This window comes from Wyeomyia smithii, chromosome 3 (genome assembly GCF_029784165.1).
Source record: "Wyeomyia smithii strain HCP4-BCI-WySm-NY-G18 chromosome 3, ASM2978416v1, whole genome shotgun sequence".
Lineage (NCBI taxonomy): Eukaryota > Metazoa > Arthropoda > Insecta > Diptera > Culicidae > Wyeomyia > Wyeomyia smithii.
This window is the reverse complement of record NC_073696.1, coordinates 73,199,776-73,218,152: the sequence shown is the minus strand read 5'-3', so window position 1 is coordinate 73,218,152 and position 18,377 is coordinate 73,199,776. Positions and strand designations below refer to the sequence as shown.

The 18,377-nt window shown below is 38.0% G+C and overlaps 1 long non-coding RNA gene across 1 annotated transcript in view; it reads left to right on the top strand.

The window, feature by feature from the left end:
* Positions 1 to 17,946, top strand: part of LOC129732809 (uncharacterized) — a 79,151-nt gene extending 61,205 nt beyond the window's left edge. Inside the window, exon 3 of the long non-coding RNA XR_008729358.1 lies at positions 17,283 to 17,946. This is a non-coding gene — a long non-coding RNA (uncharacterized LOC129732809). The remainder of the gene's footprint in view (positions 1 to 17,282) is intronic.
* Positions 17,947 to 18,377: the final 431 nt, after the last annotated feature.

Sequence of the window (18,377 nt, the reverse complement as noted above, 5' to 3'; positions counted from 1 at the left end):
CCTTTTGCTCTCTTACAATATGTACATATAGTCCAAAATCAATCAACATTTCTCCAGCAGGATGTGCTGTTGCTTGGACACTTCAAGCTTAAAGATACGTTGACACATAGTGGGAGATTTTTTTCTAACGTTAGTAGCTCAAGTAGGTGGTTGGACAGTCGAAGTTTATAGAGAAGAAGACTATATAACCGTGCGCACGGTGAAGGGGGTTGATGGGGTGTTGTTATTGAGGTTAAAACTCAAAGCCGGAAGAAAGAAAAAGCTTTTGAGCAGAAGTTAATTAAATTATATGTGCGAACTAATGGAGGCAATGAAATGGGCTTGAGGCAATCAATCAATCTCCTATGTAACAAATCGTAACGCTTGAGACTAACCGCTCCCCCCGTTATGAGCATTACGTAATTTTTGGATGCCGCCTAAGAGCGTTGCTGATTCAAGTCACTTAAAAAAATGTCATTTGTCATCAAAACGCATAATTTTCAAGAAAAAACTAAGATATGAATGTTTTCTAAATGAAAATACAAAGCAAAGCAAAGCCTTGGTGCTACATTCCGATTCGGAACTCGACCATCTGTTTACTATACACAGACTTCGCAGCCAACTGTTAAGTGTACAGGACAATTGCGGGGCTAGCGCTACGATCCTACTGACACTAACAGTCTCTCCCGAGCCGAGACTCGAACCTACGACAACTGGCTTGTTAGGCCAGCATCGTACCTCGAGACCAGCTGGGAGGTCAAATGAAAATGGAAATACAACTTTATTTTAAAAAAACATGCAATCGCGAGCTGTCCCTGCGTTTGCATGGATTCTCGATCAATTTCTCCAATCAGTGCAGGGTTTCTGGTTTTCCTTAATGCGGACAAAATAGTCAACATCGAAATCATCGTCTTCAAAGTGACGAAACTAATCACGGCACGTTGTTCAATTTAGAGTAGCATTTTCATTACACCTTTTAAACTCTTGATGCACTTCACCTACCGTTTTGTTTGAATGAAATGAGAAAAGTATGTATTTCCAGAAATTACGATTGCTTGGTACTACATCACAACACACACAACGAAAAGTATGTAACGCCACAATAAAATCTCATATGTTAACGAATTTTGTTTACTGTATGTTTCAGTTTTGTTCATCGCGTTCTACATATGTCAACATCGACCAGCACGTTATACTATTTTCGATAAAATTTCAGATCTCTTGATTTTAACTTAAGATACTATAAGATTACTTTTTTGTAGCTCTTGAAATTACCGAATTAAAGCATTTCTGCCAAGGATGGCTTTGAAAAATTGCTTTTTGCTTTAAGAGAATTTTGTGAACTCAATTATAAAAAAAGGAGATAAGGTATTTCTTAAAATATAACTTTATATAAGAAAAAAAGTGAATCCATCCCATCCAGGATACTCTAAAACTCATCTGAACACAACACAAATGAGAAATTTAAATAAAAAATAGAACAAATACTGTTTTTTAAAGCCACTTGAAGCAAAATTGCTTTAATTCAGTCAATTTAAGAGCTACAAAAAGTAGTATTCTACAAACTAGCATAAAATGGAGTAATTTACAATTTTGCTGAATATAGTATAACATTTTTGCTGCAAACAAAAATTTTAGTTATTTTGTTTGGCGGATTTCAGGACCACCCCAATGTTTATTTCAATTTGAATAAAGATCTATTTATAAAAAGCAATTTCTCCTTTGAAATTACAAAATTATGGGGCCTATTACAGAAGACAAGGCGAGCGGCGAGTGACTCGACTGACCAATTTTTGGTATTACATATCGCGAGTCGGCTGAATTTTAGACGAGTAGTTCGTCTGCGAAACTGCTCGACTCGTGCGTGACTCAGCTGTCACCAGCCAAGATTGGCGTTTCCTAATACAAGATTTTGCTCGTCTTATCAGTGGCTGTAGGCGAGGGAGTTGCTCGTCTCGTCTTCTGGAATGGGGCCCTATATCAAACATTTCTTTATAGGTAATAGGTAAACATTGCATTGAAGTAAGAAATAAATATTTATTTCACTCTATGGACCTATGAACAAGAATAAACTGAAAAAAGAGGATAATCAACCACCTGGAAATAATCGACCAACCTTTTCAAAATTATAGCTCACAAATCATGCATAGTCAGGTATTATATACACAGAATGTGCAAAACTAAAAATATTCGAGTTGAATTTCAACTACAGTTCTCCCTTCCTTCGAACGAAAATCCTTCGCACGGCTACGGATGAAGGACAAGTTCCGAAGGCGTACGTAATGTAACGTTAAAATCTTGCATTGCAATTTTGCTTTAAAATTACGAATGCTAATAGCTTGGATAACGTCCTCACTGGCTGGAGTGTCTTTTGCGATTACTCCTTTTTCGTGGAATGATGTCTGCGTCTACACCAGTTGTGTTTGTGTGCAACCAAATAAAAGTTGTTTATCGAGAAGCTGGCGCAAAGGCCTCCATTTGATGAAAATAACGGTTCTGCCAGCTGCGAGTCATACTGCAATGCAAAGTCAACACGAAATGAAGCTTGTTGCTTGAACATTTGTTTGTTTCTAATGAATGAATCGTGGTGCTCGAGCAAACAAGGCTCCTGCATGCTGTTAGTTTGAACTTCTTAGACCAAGTATACAGACACAAAGTTGAAACTTAAGCTTTGTGATTAGTGTCATCACCAGTCGTCAATAAAGTACCTTCCTATCACTGGAGATTTCGTTCTTCATTAGATTGTGTTTCACATCAAGCGAAAATCGCACGACGGTGAACATTGTACAGCTAGTAATCAATAGATGCTTTGACTCAGTTCTATTTTATTTCAAATTAGTTCCGATAATGTGGCAATCATCTGATGGGGAAAATTCATAATTTAGCCGCCAAGTTATAATTGATCGTAAACACCGGCTGCCACTCACTCATTGGCAGAGTTTTAAAGCAAATAAACTGATATGATTTATTTCCTGATAGTTAATTCATAACCCAAAATGGATAAGTATTTATATTTCAATCAGTGCACAATGGGTAAAAGTACATAGAGTGAGAGTAGATTCAATATGTTCATCCGCCGTACAAATCTGATAGCGAACCCTACCACCTTATCCGTGAAGTGAAATCAGTTTTTTCTTCGAAGAAAAACTAAATTTTATTCATTGACAAGGTTTTTAATTCAACAAAAGAACTCGTCTTACTTTATAGCCACAGAATTTATAGACAGAGACTGAGTAGTTGCAATTTATTATAATACGAAAGTGGCTTGTTAGATTCATATGGTATTTCGAGCAAATTTGTACAACATCTTGACATTTCTCATTGTGCAATGGTGGGATGTGACGGAGAGTAAACACAGACTTTATTTGATCATATTTTCTACCATCAGTTTGATACATAAAATTTTGGAGAAATATTGCGATGTTGGGCCGAAATTTGCAGGTTGCAAATTGAAAACAACACAGTTTTATCGCGAAAATGGCAGTCGTCTGGAAGAAGATTTCACAGCGAGTAAAACATTTTAATCGCTAAATTATTGATTTTACCCACGGGAAGTAAACAAACTGGCATGATTTGTTTTTATGAGTGTGAACTGTGAGCACAGCGTATGATGAATGAGTATTTGTTTCTTCAACCAAATAATGGGATTGGTTGAAGAATAACACCATTCAATCGGATTACGCTTTATTACGAGAAGTGGCAGGCTCAGAATAGAATTATTTTTAATTTTTCTTTGTAGATAAAAAATGCCACAAAATACACACTCTGAAAAGATAATTGTCAGATTGTCCCTTCATTTGCAAAGCCGCAAAGATATTTCATCCAATTACGCTTAAACTGCTAATAAATATCGAAACCGGCATTCAGTCGGTGACCTTATCAGAAAAAAGTAGATTCATCTGAGCGTGAGGTGTCCGTTTTGCTACCATTTGCTACACAGCGGATAGCTGTACCGGCAGGCACACATCATAACACGTACGTAACTGAACAGCCGCTGACTCAAATGGTACATAATTACCGTTTTCAACTTGCTAATGATCAAGACCTTCAAAACTGGTTGTAGGTAAGTTTGAGCTATAATTACGAGTATTAAAATTTTTCAAACTGGAAGTAATTGTTTGATCAGTTGTTTTTTGTTTGAATTGAAACAAGTGACAATATTGTTCGAGGAAGTAAATATGGGAAAAAATGGTGTGACTGATTTACCGAATCCAATCACAGTTGACAGTTGATATTATTTAGTGTCATCGCGTCTGTGGCTATTCTATTAGAATCAATAACCACTAATCGTCAAAAATTATTTGGATTCGTTATTTTTTAATAGTCTTTTTCGGACAGATAATGTTTCCGTTGGACTTATAAGCAATTGTCAAATTGAAAAATAAAAAGGATGATTTTCAGAAACATTATTCTCCAAGATGTTTCATATAATTTTACATTAGTAATGGTTTGCCAACAATAGATCCGGAGAAAAATGCGATCTGCTGGGGCCACTAAGTCTGGCAATAAAGTTTCTAAGAGCGGACATAAAGGATACTATCATTGAACAATTCGCTAAATCAATTCGCACAGCATTAAAGCGTAAGCTTTAAACAGGAATGCTTTCCAACCAAGAGTCCTAGTGGTCCACAATTCCATTGATGTAGGTAAAAGGGGCGACTGGGACTGACATAGGCTTCTGGCAGTTGCCCTAAAGGAGCCGTCCATCAAGTGGTATAACACCGGTAACAACTGAAAATTGGTGTAAAGTTTAGGACTAGACCTTTTTAGGGACTTGTTTTCCTTGTGCTAAATACTTAATTTCGTGCCCAAAAGCCTCTCAGGTAAATTTTTATCAGGATGCTTTTGGTAACATTATGCTTATCGACTGAAGAACCACAGAATCGGCGCATTTCCAATCATCAAATGCGGAATAAGCGTGGGCAATATGTGATGGATCTCATGTGTTGGCGTGTTTTTATTTCTCGCGTAGGCTAATATTTTCCCACCTCGTGAAAGCGGTCCGGTCTTGATTTCCAAAGTCTGCCGCTTACTAATTGTCGGCTAGACAATTCACGGAACAGCAAATCCGCTGGAATAATTTTCCCAGATACATGCAATCATTTCGCATTATGGGATATTTCTGCTATTTTGAACTCACGTAGCAAAAGTAAGTTTGCGGTGAACGTTCCTTTGGGTTGTTTATAGAAATTTCCTCGAAATGTGACTAGTATTTTTTTTAATGGTGCATTTTAAAAATTTTCGCCGAAATTTGCAAAAACGAATAACCAAAACAAATTAATCCTTTCGTATTACTGAACCGACAAAACGTAAATCATTCAATAAGTAAACAGTACCGTAAACTAGGGTTGGGATTTGTTCTTAAGACGAATAAATATCAATATAACAAGTCACATTCCACGTAGTCAAGTTTTTGGTGATTTTAGACCCTTTTACCGGTCTGTGGACAATCGTTGGTATATATCCTGAAAATTTTGTATGGACCGTGGATATTCGAAACAAAAAATACACCGTTCACGTTAAATTCGGATGGCCCCGAAATTGCTTCTCAAATTCAGAGGCACGGCGGGAATCCGTGTTCAAAAGATGTATGAAACGCGTAGCGGCTCTAGTGTATACGATTTTCGCAGAACGTTTATTCTGTTAGAGTTTATCCTCTGCTGTTTTGTAATGATTCCCTCGTTAATTTTCCTTGGAATACTGCTCGAAATTGATCAATAGATATGTTCAATTTTTCGTTTTCTATTCCTAGTAGTCTAGTTCTAGTAGTTCTCAAACTAAATTGAATGCACAACTAAAGAGATGCCACTCGAGTGCATTTGCTATATATACCTATTACGATTCGTTGAATGTGCAAAAGTTGTCTAATGCTTTGTCGGTTATGTAGGATTACATTCTAGTGGGTGGTGGGTGAGGCACTCATGATTCAGCACAATGACCAACTTCTCGTTGTTTGTGCTTTTCTGCCCATCAATAGTATATACAACCTACACCTAGTGGTTATGGCATGATTTTCGTTTGTAAAATGTAGCTGCAGCTACTTGAATGCAACAGATTGCTGCTGAAACAAAAGAGCGCTCTTTTTTCTTCCAGCCAAGAACTCGTTATAGCCATCTAAAGGTCCTCCTAGTTGTCTTCGAAGAATGACACAAGTTTATCGGATTACGACTGGTATTACGATTGAAGTTTTGGTTTCAAGACTTTGTTGGTAATTCAACAGTTATTTTCAAATCTGCTCTAACGAAAGGTTTTTCTTTTAATTTTAGTCTGGCAGCAGGATAAATGTTCTTTTGATGTATGATATTTCATTTTCTAGTATCCATATAATTTCATTGGAATACACACACGTATTCTATCAGTTGTGTGTAATCATTAATTACTATAATAAATAATATAAGTAATAATAGAATAAAATTCTACTAGTATAAGAATTTAAAAATTAAAATGTGAAAAACTTCATCCAGCGTACGCGCATGATTGGGGAGCTTTCCAGCTGGCAAAATATAATTCAATCAAATTGAACGTAATTGGCCACTGCACAAAATCAATGTCAGGCAAACCGGCAAATACGATTGCTTTGCCATTATTATTATCACCTCGCAGGTATTTGGACGGTTTGTTTCAATTCCTGTTTCGTTCGTTGCTTCAGCTTATTGCCGCGACCTTATCGGTAAAATCACGCAACCGTGCACCAACTCGGGGACGGAAGATGGGTTCCTTCCGCATGGAGAACGGACGAATGAAGCGCATCGTAGATAAATAGGTAGCTATGCTTTCGATTCTATTGGCACTGATTTCGTTTCATTTTTTCGTTCCCTGGTGTATTGCGATGCGACCTCATCTGTTTTGTCGATTTTTAGCCTTGGGTGTATCTGCGATAAGGTTGTCAATTTGATGTTGGATGCGAGAGAAAGAAAACAATTTGTTACCTTGCTGTTAGCGTGATGGGAAGTTCGTTTTTGTGGTTCGTGCTTAAGTGAAACTACTTTTAATTAGCAAGCTATAGCTTGGTGGCTAGGAACGAATTGATTTAGAAAAGGAACCTAATAGGATAAAGAACACCGAGACAGATTTTGCGCCAACTCTACCGAATGTTGTTATCACCCTCAGAATTCAATGAAATTGTGTGGGTTTCTAGGCCTTACCGAACTAAGTAACTTTGCATACTTAATTTTTGAGTAATTAAAAAGCGAAGCCTTGGTGTTACATTCCGATTTCGAACTCGACCTTATGTTTTTATTGTACACGGACTTCGCAGCCAACTGTTAAGTGTACAGGAAAATTGCGGGGCTAGCGCTACGCTCCTACTGACACTAACAGTCTCTACCGAACCGAGACTCGAACCTACGACGACTGGCTTGTTAGGCCAGCATCGTACCTCGAGACCAGCTGGGAGGGCTAGGGGAGGGGAGGGTTTTCTAAAATTCACTAACATTAAAAAATGGACGCTCTTTAGGAAAAAAAATAACATGTTCAACAATGTGTCTCCTCTTTAGCTTCTCAACGACCATGCGTCTCCATGGTAGGATTTTTTTTTTCCTGTAGGAGCCTATGACCACTGCTACCATTAGTTAGATATATTGTGGTACACTCCGCGTTAATTTTTATGCACTGTCAGTTCGTTCCATCACTATGGGTATCAGTGATAGTCGCACCCAGACTTTGCATTTCACCCCAAGAAGGTATGACTTCTTTGATGGAGTTCCTTACCTTCATTAGTTCAGCAGACCATATCTCGTTAGGCGTGAGGATACCTTTTCCAAGAATACGCAGTCTTTGCTGAATTAATGCGCTGCACTGGCACAGTAAGTGTTCCGAGGTTTCTACTTCAGAATTACAGAAACGACATAAGTAATCTGTCAGTTTACCTGATTTTTTAAGGTGATACTTACTCGGACAGTGCCCAGTAAGTAGGCCAGTTAACGTACTCAGATCAGCTTTATTCATACTGAGTAGGTTCCGTGTGATTCTTTTACATGGTGTAATGAATAGTTTAGATTGCCTTGCTTTGGATTAAGACTTCCAGTTGGCATCAATCATCATTGATTCCCAGCCTCTTAGCTCAGATTTCAAACAGGATGAAGATACCCCACCGAATGGCTCCGGCCCGACGAAAGCAGTTGAAGAAACAATTCTTGCTAAGAGATGGGCTTTTTCATTTCCTTCTATACCACAGTGACCAGGCACCCAGTATAGATTAACAACGTTTGTTACAGTTAGTTGTCGTAGGGATTGAATACAATCCCATACCAACTTCGACTGACATGTGTATGCTTTTAAAGCATTGAGAGCTGCTTGACTATCTGAGAAAATGCAGATATTGGCATACCTATATTTCCTAGCCAAGCAAATACTTGTGCATGTTAGAATAGCATTTATTTCCGCTTGAAAAACTGTGGGCCACTGCCCCATTGGAATTGATATATTGATTCCTGGTCCAGTGACCCCAGCGCCTGTAGACTAGCCCATTTTAGAGCCATCTGTATAAAAAATGACTGATCCTGGACGAACCTTAGGACCTCCTTCATCCCATTCGGTGCGATTGGATTCAATCACTTTGAAAGAAACACTGAAGTTAGTCTTAGAGTCCATTCGATCTTCATTCATGGTTACTAAGGTGTTCAAATGGAAATTTTTGAGGATTTGTAAATGTCCCTGTAGATCTCCTTCCTGAAAGAATTTAACACGTTTTAGCCTAAGAGCACCTTTTTCGGCTTCAAGTTGTACATACTGATGTAGGGGTAGAAGATATAAAAGAGCTTCTAAGGCTTTGGATGGTGCACTGGCCATTGCTCCTGTTGTTGATAAGCATGCCAGACGTTGTAGTTTATCTAACTTTTTCTGAGCTGATAATTGTGAAGTTTTAGGCCACCACACTAGCGAGGCATAAGTTACTCTGGGTCTCACTATTGCCGAGTATATCCAGTGAATCATCCTCGGCTTGAGTCCCCATTTTTTGCCAAATGTATTGCTGCAAGCCCAAAGAGCGTTGTTTGCTTTTGAGATCGCATACTCTAGATGGTCGTTCCAGTTGAGCTTGTGGTCAAGCATAACACCTAGGTACTTGGTTCGCTTGGATAGCACCAACTGTGTGTCTCCCAACTTAAGAGTTGCAATATTATACTTTCTATTTCTTGTAAATGGGATTATGACTGTTTTAGAAGGATTGAAGCTTAGTCCTTCCAGGTTACACCATTTAAGTGTGTAGTTTAAGGCGTATTGCATTCTATTGGAAATAGTAGATCCGCATTTACCCCTAACTAAAATAGTAATGTCATCAGCGAATCCGATGATTTCGTATCCTAGGTTCGTTAAGTTGTTAAAAAGATCATCGACAACAAGAGACCACAATAAGGGAGATAAAACCCCTCCTTGTGGGCAACCCCTTGTTGGTTTTGTCGTTAAAGTTGATCTTCCTAAATTGGCTGTTATCAACCGGTTTGATAACATAGCGATAGTCCAATTCAAGATGCACATGTCAAAACCGCGTTTTTTCATAGCATTTTTTATAGATTCGTGAGAAGCATTGTCAAATGCTCCCTCAATATCAAGAAAGGCTGTCAGTGAGATTTCTTTAGCCTTAAAAGACTTCTCTAGTTTTGAAACCAGCGTTTGGAGTGCTGTTTCAGTTGATTTACCAGTTTGATAGGCAAACTGAAATTAGTTTAATAGTCTACTTTTTAAGTAAGATAATTTGATGTGTAGATCAATGATTTTTTCCATCATTTTCAAAATGACAGAAGTTAGACTGATTGGTCTATATGCTTTGGGACTCGTCCTATCACGTTTTCCAGCCTTAGGAATAAATATGACGCGGACTTCTCGCCATTTACTCGGAGTGTAGCTTAGTGTCATGCTAGTCCTGAACATCTCCACCAGACAGGGGACTATAATATCCTTGCTTTTTTGTAAAAGCACTGGATAAATCCCATCTGGCCCCGGCGATTCAAAGGGCTTTAAGGAGTCCACTGCCCATTCAACTCTTGACGTCGTGAATATTACACTGGCTAATTCTTGAGCTTTAACCTTGTCGTGAATTGAGCTAGGTTGAGCCATATAGAAGTCCTGTGCGTTTTCGGAAATCAATTGAGTCGAGCCTGGGAAGTGTGTATCCATCATTTCCTTTCCTGAGAGTCTGTTGTGAACTGACCGTTTTCGTTCTTTAAGCGGCCAAGCCCATTTGTGTGATCTGTAGAGAGGGCTTTATGGAGTCTAGCTACAACAGGCAAGTTTTCAACTTGCTCACATGTACGCTTCCAGTCCCTTCTCTTTGATTTTCGAATCTCTCGATTGTATTCTGTTAGACAGCTTTTATATTCTGTCCAATTTCCGGTAGTTTTAGCTTTGTTGAAAAGCTTCCTTGACGATTTTCTTAGCTTTTCAAATTTATTGTTCCACCAAGATACGTTCTTACTAGAAGTTTTCCGTTTCACCGGGCAACTTTCTTCGAAGGAATCTATTATATTAGTTAGAAAAGATGAGGAAACAGATTCGAGTTGCTCAGTGGAAGAGATGTCCACTGAGAGCAAAATCTTGTTTGAGAGTGTGGCTATCCCAATTAGTTTTTCTAGGATCTCTGAATTTTTCGGACACGAGCTCCCCAGAAACATAGTTGAACATAATTTGTTTGTGGTCCGACAATGATTGTTCTTCTGAGAAGTGCCAGTTCACAATCATTCCAGATAGTTTAGCGCTACAAAGTGTTAGATCAAGAACCTCTTGTCTAATTCTAGTAACAAATGTTGGATCTTTACCTTGATTACAAATGTTTATGTTGTGAGAAATTAAATATTGAAATAAACACTCACCTCTAACGTTGATGTTGCTGCTACCCCAAACCGTGTGGTGGGCATTCGCATCACATCCAATTATGAGCTGTTTGTTTTTTTGTTTGCAGTGTTGAACAAGCGCAGCAACTTTTTTTTGGAGGAATCTCAGCGTTATCTCCTGGGAAATACGCAGAGGCAACGATGATCTCCGTTATCTCACGAGTCGTTGGAACCTCCACTTGTATTGCCACGACGTCTCTACTGATGAATTCTGTAACGGGTATAAATGTTAAGTTTTCCCGTATAAGAATTGCTGCTCTGGGAGCAGTTTGTGTACTATCATAAAGAAGCTTACATTTTGGTGTAGAAATTCCTTGAACTCTATTGTTGTTGGACCAGGGTTCTTGGATTAGAGCCACGTCCAAGTTGTCTCGAGTGAACCTGCTACATAGGACGCTGCTAGCTCCTTTGGCGTGATGTAGGTTCACTTGAATAAATTTTATTTTATTGGACATTTTTGTTTGGTTTACCATTTTTCAGGGGCGTGTGATTCTCCCTCTGATTGGAGTGGTTTCCAAATGTGCATGTGCTCGATTGGATCGTATCCCTGGCTTCAGGGCTTTTTGATCGAACTTCAGCGATTACAGGTTTTCCAGAGTCAGACGAAGGGCACGAGTTACCACTCTGGACAGAAATGGGACCAATGTTGTTTGACCCTGAGGTCTGTTTACCATAGGCATCATTGATGCTCTGGCATTGCCCTCTGGGATTGTGCGATCGGTTTTGCCATACTGTCCAAAGTTGCCATTCCTCCCTTCGTTGGAGACTACAGTTTTGGATTTTCCTGATGATTTGGTAGATTTTTTAAACAATATTTGTCCAAATTTATAGTTGATGTGCATATCGCGATCAACGTCTTCATCGACGCACCGTCGACCGTTAGTGCCCACTCAATGTGCAGATTGTTGATCACCGAGCGATTCAGGATTCTCCATGCATCGGTGTTCAAGTTTTCATTTTGGCTTTCGATAAGCGCTTTAATGGTGTTGTCGTATTTGGAGCTTTTTGGAAAAACAACGACAATAATATCTTTCTTTGGAATGTTACTTTCGTCAACGGCGACGAGCTCCGCACCAGCCCAAGGAACTAAGGTAGGGACAGTCTTAATCAACCACTCAGATGTTTGCTTATCGAGACAGTTGATTATCATGAACCCTGGTTTATAAGTGCAATTAGCAAACTTTGGCTTCAATTGCTCCTTACGTTGAAGTACTACAGCACCAAAAATAGCCTCTTCGACGAGGTTTTGTTGATCTGTACCTAACTCAACGAGAGGATAATTTTTAATTCCCACTTTGACTCGACTAGTGACATCACTGTACGAGAGTTGCTTGCGTATTGCAGGATTTACGGCACTATTCTGGCTCTTTGGCAGCTCAGAAGTGGAACCTCTTGCAACATCTAGTCTTTGGTTCACAGAAACTGAACCGTTGCGACACAATGCAGCTTTACCCGCCCAATCCGTCCTAGTTTTGCCCGAGTCCTTGATTCGCTTTGGATAAGGTTTACCGTCACCGGATCCACTCAAGTCCAATGCATTACTAGGTCGTTTGACCAAGTTCACTGAATTAGCAGGAAGATGCTTCGCTAGAACCATTTCACGGGCTGTAGGTTTATCGTAGCCGCGTTGAATCAGCTTACTAATGCGTTTTCTCATTCCTCCATTCAGTTTAATCGGTTTTTTGATGTTCGATGTTGTCGACTCACCGACCACCGGAAGATTTTCTACAGGGGTAGAAATGGCGTCACATACTCCTTGACTACAGTTTTTGATGGTGACATTGATTCCATCATCCTCGTCACTCAAAACGTCGTCTAGGGCAACATGATCAGGAGCAGTGAAGGAAATGAAATGATTTTGAGCTGATTGTTTTTTCATCTTGAGTTGTGCATATCATGAAGTGCACAGTTCATGACTAAAATTGTATCCTCTCAATACGTAATAAAATGTTGGTGCCTTGGTCACTCGGAGATGACAAATACAACAGTTGACTACATACAACTCTGAGAATAGAGTGATGCGCGTTGCTCCGTTGTAATTCTCTCTTCGTACGTGGCGCATCGTAGGAAAAACCTAAATTAATCCACCTAGCGGTCAGACTCAGCCTTTCTCATTCAAACTTATTATTTGTAAAAATAGATTTACATGAATGCTTAAACCCAAAAAGGTATATTCACTCTTTGGGTTCTAAAATATTGATGTTGTAATTAAAGTATAAAATATGAAATTTGACGTAATGTTAGTGCTTCTGAAATAGCGAAATATAAGAAATGACTCTTAATTTCGAACAATTTAATCACGAGCGATACCGGGAACGTTCAAATAGTACGATACCACATTTAAATCATGTTGAGGCCATATATATTGATCAAAGCAGCTATAGTGTTGAATAGTCTTTGAATTTCTTTTCTTTACAAAACTTTTGAACAGTATATAAAATTTTTATGAAGTTTGTTATTTATAAGTTTGAGAGATGACTCGTTCGTATGACACTAGTTATGTTCAAATAAGTCGTGTAATACTTGAGATAATAGATTTTCGTTGTTTCACAAATTAAAACATAACGGTTGCTTAAGTTTGATTACAATCAAATGAAAAGGAAACGTATGGGGGAGCCAAACTTTGAAACCAAGTGTTCAGTCATAATTCATCAGTTAACCCTTAACTATCCCGTTCATTCGATATCAATATTGTTCAAATCTGTTGTGTAGTTTCTAAAATAATGAAGTTTAGTGATTTTCACATTTCGATACGTTACAGACGAAGTTACATTCCGATTACAGCGAAATTCAACAGGGTGTTATGAGGCAGCTAGACCTTTCGTTTGATACTAATTCTGTGGAAATCGTGTCAACCATCTCTGAGAAAAGTGAGTGAGCCCAAGTAGTCATCAGAATATGTTTCTTTTCATAGCTGGATTTCACATTTTTAAACATAACAGGAAAAGTAATGATCCGTTCGCAAAAAAAATCATTAGGGTCTTATGGGGCAACAAGACTTTCCATATGACACTGACTTTATGAAAATCGGTCCGGCCATCTCTGAGAAACATGAGTGAGATTAAACAGTCGCCAGAACACGTTTCTTTCTGTAATTTCTGAACCATATGTCCAATCTCCATAAAATTCAAAAGTTGAGGGTTTTTAGGTAGACCGTTCATTTGAAACCAATTTTGTTCAAATCGGTTGTGTAGTTTCTGAGATATTGATGTTTCGTGATTTTTACATTTTGATACAGAACCTCTAAACTAGAAATCAGATTACAACAAAATTCAATATGGTCTTATAGGGCAACTAGATCTTTCATTTGCAATTGATTTCATTGAAATCGATTCAGCCATCTCTGAGAAAATCGAGTGAGATTGGGAGAGCGTTACACACACACATGAAAAAAATGCTCAGCTCGTCGATTTGAGTCGAGTGGTATACGACATTCGGCCCTTTTGAGCACTTTTATACCTTTAGTTTTTGCAGTGATTGCTACACCTTTCTAGGAGAAAGGCAAAAAGTGAAATGATAGAAATGACTTTTAATTCCAACTTAAATCCTGAGCAAGGCCGCAACATTGAAATAGTACAATATTAAATTTAAATGATGTTGAGGCCACATATTTTGATCGTAGCTATAGTTTTAAACAGTCTGCGGGTTTAGTTTCTTTCTATAACTTTCAAACCACATGTTTAAACATTATGAAATTCATTGTTTAAGGGTTTGAAAGCCCATTTATTTAAATTCAACCATGTTCATAGCTTCTAAGATATAAGAGCGTTTTTCACATTCTGACGCAGCGTCAAAACTAAAAGTTTGATTACAATGAAATTCAATAGCAACCTAAGCGGCAAATAGACCCTTCATTTGACACCAAGATAGAGAGAATCGGTCAGACCATCTCTGAGAAAAATGAGTGCGAAAGAAAAGTGCACATATACACGTACACACCCACACACAAACATATACACCTATACATGCATATATGCAGAAAATGCTCGATTCGTCGAACTGAGTTGAGTAGTATATGACATTCGGCCATTTCAATCATTTTTCTACCTTTTGATTAGCCAGTGATCGATAGGAGAAAGTCATTATGTTTACTTTCATTATGTGATTTCACATTTTTATGAACAACGGACACAGTTACAATCCGATTGCAATGAAAATCAATAGCAACTATGGGGCAACTAGACCTTTCATTTGACACTAATTTTGTGAAAATCGGTTCAGCCATCACTGAGAAAAATGAGTGAGTTTAAACAACCTCAGGATAACTTTTCTTTACATAACTTTTGAACCATATGTTCAATCATAACGAAATTTAAAAGTTAAGGGTTCTGGGGACAGCCCAATTATTTGAAACCAGTTTTATTGAAATCGGTTGTGTGGTTTCTGAGATATTGATGTTTCGTGATTTTTACATTTTGATACATAACCTCTAAACTGAAAATCCGATTACAATGAAATTCAATAGCAACCTATGGCGCAACTAGGCCTTTCATTTGCAATTAATTTTATGAAAATCGGTCCAGCCATCTCTGAGAAAAGTGAGTGAGAAAAAAAAGTTGCACATACATACACACACACACACATACATACAGAAAATGCTCAGTTCGTCGAAAGAAGTCGAGTGGTATATGACATTCGGCCATTGGGACCACTTTTATACCTTCGGTTTTTCCAGTGATTGCTATACCTTTCTAGGAGAAAGGCAAAAACGATAGCAACAAGCAAAAGAATAATTGAGAGTCCCATAAATGTTGGTTGGATTGCATCTCGCATCGCAGTGACGCAGCAGCGATGATGCGGTGCGGTGATGATGGGAGGGAGAGTAAGTAGTTCGGAAGGTATTTTTTTCAGCAGGTTTTCTATAGCAGCCAAACAGATACCAAAATGTGCTGTTTGCTACCGAGAAATCATACGTTTGTTGTATTGCGTTGCGATTTCGTCAATGACATTACTCACTAGTTTTTGTTATGATTAGTGAATGGAATATTTTCCTCATACTAATTTGGGTAGTAACGTTATGGAAGAGTGAGAGGGGATGGAGTTTTGAAAATCTTTGAATAATGCTTGACTTGCTTTTGAACTGGTTTTGGATGCATTATTGCAGATTTTGATACTGCATTTTCACGTTTCAGTGCTGCGATTTTCAGGTTTTAGTGCTGTATGCCAATTGTGTTGAACCGAATATATTTGTACAGAAGTACAGAAATAACACCGAGAGGTAAAATAAGGCTTCTTTAGCAAAATCTTTAGCAAAAATTTGTAGAGGTTTGTAGAGTTATCATTGTTATTATACATATGCTGGCAACGACATTTTAATTATCACTGGACTTGTTTATTCATACTAAATTCAACAAGGAACTTGGAATATAAGCATAACAACTCAGATCTTTTTTTCCCTTCCTTTTTAATTTTCTATATTTCTGAGTACAAATGACATAAAGTATTTACAGATCAAATTTGTAACGGCTAATTTAACAAACATATTTACCCTAGTAAAAATGTTATGCAACTTAAATCCAAACAAAATATGGCAAGTGTTTTTTACGTCTAATGCCTGATTAATACCTGATAAAATCTGCAATATTTTGCAAATCATTAAAACTTTTTCTATCTTTCACAACAGTCCGAAAAACATAGAGGAGAAACAATTGGTATGATAAAGAGCTCATCGAAGCTTTTTTCCTGATTGGTCTGATTTCAATTAGTCGAATGTTCGCGGAATACCAGTTCAAGAAACACTAGTTAGGGCCAACAATAGTGGTCTTAAAAGGCTTCGCGCTCATTCCACAGCCCTCCGACCGAAAAGCATTGCCACAACGATTATAAGATTAGTTTCAGAGCTATATGCTCTGTACTGAAAACAGTTACAGTTTGAACCTTTGTTTTTATTTGTTTTGTAAATATTCGAACTGTTAATAAAATTTGTATACACTTGTAATAGTAAGGAAAAAATTCTTAATACATATTTAGAAGAAATTTGTTTTGTAAGTTCTCCGTACGTCAGAATTGAATCAGTTGTAACACACCCTGTTGACACAGTGCGGTTCGATGGTTCGATTTTGGTAACATATTTATTTGCTTTCATTGACCACAGGGGGTTTGTTTCTGAAAAGTTGGTTGGGTTTGTAACGACAGATGTTGTTTGGCCATAATGGGTCAAGTAGGAGAAACTTGCTGTTAGTGATAAATCAAACGGGCCCGTAACATCAAAATTGCACAAAAGCTTGAAAACTCCGAAATTCAAAGAGTAGTAAATCTAGAATTTGTTTATATTAAAATGTTAATCTGACTTAACACCAACTAATTATATGTAAGGAATTACCCATCGTGAAAAAGTTGAAGAGGTTGTTTATTAAACACGACCGCAGAGTTAACCTAGAATACGACAGCCTGTCTTAAGTCAATGTATTTCTTGCAATAGATTTGGGAATACACTCAATGGGGTTAATCAATTTAATGGTCTCTCTGTTCCAGATGACGTTTACCTCTACAGACGGCACCGGTAACGACAAAGAACAACAGCAGAAGCTATGTGTTTCACTTGACGCCATATCCAAAACAAGAATGAAATTGTATTGTTTTGTGGCTGTCTTTTGTATCAAGTTGCCAGAGAAAGCTTAATTTAGGCAGTGGCTACGATGAGGGCCAATAGTGCATTCCCGGTAACCTAGGTTTAAAACGAACAATTTTCTGCAGTTTGCAGTAGCGTAGATAATTTTAAAACTGATCGCTGCAAATAGAAGGACTTGAGCGAAGATTATGTGATTCAGGTTCACTGGCGCAAACATTCTTCAAATAAATGTTAAAATACACTCAGTAAACTTTGAAGTTAAAATTTCAAGACGGAATGTAGCACCAAGGCATTGCTTTACATTATCAATACACAAAATTTAAAATTGTTAAAAAAGTTGTTTAAGTTAATATTTCCGAAATCTCATTTTTTGTTATGAAAACACTATAAACGGTTAGCTAAATATTTGTTGTCTGATCATGGCAAACTGAGAGAGAAAAAGTTACGATGGCAGTTCGTAACGTTAATGACTTTTGGCCGATAGCTACAATTTTCCACCGCCGTGCATCGGAAATTGCCATTCTCCGCCACAAACATTTGCCGAACTTTTTCGGATACATTATTTTTTCTTAGCCCGTTGTCCATCTTGACGCCTTATACCGACAAAAGCTTCTAACCAACTAGCAATTTGCACTTGCGCTTGCACCTACCAGCTACCACCAAAAAAAAAACCCTGTTGAGTTGAGTGAGAGTAGGAAAACACGAACTCTCTTTCTTGAAAAAAAATCCCCATCATTGAGTAAATATTTACGATCCAATTTCTCTTATTCATTACCTGTTCATAACGCGACTAACTTTATATTTTCAGCTGTGCACATAGAGAATAACATATATTGCGTGCTCCCACGATGAAAAGTACTTCGCAAGAAGGAAGGCGGAGAGAGTGCACCAGTAACGATTTTTCTATATGGTGCTCTTTTGTGATCTTCGTTATTCACCTACCATGGAGGTCTGTTTGCAAATGTGCGAAGAATAAGAATAACTCGCACACTGACGAC